Consider the following 1,783-nt stretch of genomic DNA (forward strand, 5'->3'; position numbering starts at 1 on the left):
TGTGCCTCTTCCTGATTACTAGAGAAGTGGGTATTTTTTCACATGTTTGTTGGCACCTTAATTTCCTCCTCTGTAAGTTATCTCATATTCTTTGACCAATTTGCTATTGGATTGTTCACCTTTTTCTTATTGGTTTGTTGTCCTTCTTTAATCTTTGTCTATTATATGCATTTATCTTTTTTCAGCCTATCTTTTCCCTTTTTGTAATGATCTTTGTTAAACAATTTTTAAATCTTAATTGTTAATAAATATGTAAACTTTTTCTTTGTGATTTGTGCTTTTTATATCTTGTTAAGAAATCCTTTTTTAAGTTATTTTTAATTTTTTTAAATGTGCTAATTGCTTTATGTTAATAAGGAAAGGTCCTTATCAATCAGAAATGAATACTAGATTACTTACAAGTGAAATGAAATGATATCTCTTTAAATTGGTTCATTATAAAATGGTGGCGTGCAAATGAAACAACATTGGCAAAATGTTGACAATTACTGAAGCTGGGTAATAGGTACATGGACGTTCATTATTCTATCCTCACTTTATTCTTGGTTTGGAATTTTCAATAATTGTAAAGGTAGAAAGGGAGTAGGAGTGAGAAACTCTGCTAATTTGAAGGAATAAAATTATTCTAAATCATTCACTTTTTAACCTACTGCAAATCGTATTCTGTCCTCACTTTGCCATTGAAACTGCTCTGAAAAAGCCACCAATGACACCTTGATTGACAAAATAAATGGAATCTCCTTATCTCACACATCTTATTTGACCTCTCTGTGATATTTTACTATATTGGTAATTTCTTTATTATTATTTTTTTTTGTTTAACTTTTTATTATGGGATTGTTTTTTACTAGACAAAGAATTTTATTAACTTTTATTTCAAATTTTATTCCCAGGCTTTTTCACCTTAATTAGCTGCAAAGAATGATTTGCATATAAGCAAAAACTGAAAAGAGCTGCAGTGTCCAAGGGGCTTGGTCTTAAAAATATTAGAGATCAAGATTTAATCAGATTCATGAAAAAAAAATTTAAAAAGCAGTCATAATATAAAATAGCAGCTCCCAGTAACTTCTTCAAGTTTTATCTTCAGAAGTTGACTCAATTCAGTTTGCTTCATTCTTGGAAGCTTCATCAAAATTCTCCACCAGATCTTGAACTTTATCATCATTCTCTTCTCTGGTAGCAAGTGGTGCTTTTTCATCCACAGAATGTTTGGGCAGAGCTTCAGCCAGCCTTCTTAAACTAGTTCAACTGTCTGCACCAAGGTGGTTTAAGATGCTGAGCAACATTTTTGTAAGCTGCTTTGTCTCAGCATGGCTTGCAATGGTGAGAGTGTTTGCGCCAGAGATGCCTGAACTTTAGGATTGTTAACGTACATCACTGTTCCTTGGTTTGTGAACATTTTCACCTCTTCGATACCAGAGATATTGTTTACCTCTAACTTCTTTAAGGAGAACTGAAGTTTTTTTTTATCATCTGCTGTAGCTGTTCTGTGAATCACCTTCTTTCTGCAAGCAGTTCCTTTCCCACCAACGTGCACTTGTGCCTGCAGCTGGATGAGTTTCTCCTGGTTCATGGCAGTTTCTTTCATCTTGTAGAGGAAATAGGGCGAAGTGAGGAATTAGAGTTGGCACTCAGGGGGTCTAGGGCAGACCAGCTGAGAATAAGTACACATACTTGAGGACGCAACATGGCAGTTCTATTATGAGAAATTTTAAACCTATATTGTGGAGACACAATAGTATGATGAACACCCACCCAAGTGTTCATTACTATCTTTAACAAT

At 34.0% G+C, this 1,783-nt stretch overlaps 1 pseudogene; it reads right to left on the minus strand.

The window, feature by feature from the left end:
- Positions 1-1,080: 1,080 nt before the first annotated feature.
- Positions 1,081-1,592, minus strand: LOC105306844 (annotated as a pseudogene).
- Positions 1,593-1,783: the final 191 nt, after the last annotated feature.

Source organism: Pteropus vampyrus, unplaced genomic scaffold, assembly GCF_000151845.1.
Source record: "Pteropus vampyrus isolate Shadow unplaced genomic scaffold, Pvam_2.0 Scaffold14, whole genome shotgun sequence".
Taxonomy (NCBI): Eukaryota; Metazoa; Chordata; class Mammalia; order Chiroptera; family Pteropodidae; genus Pteropus; species Pteropus vampyrus.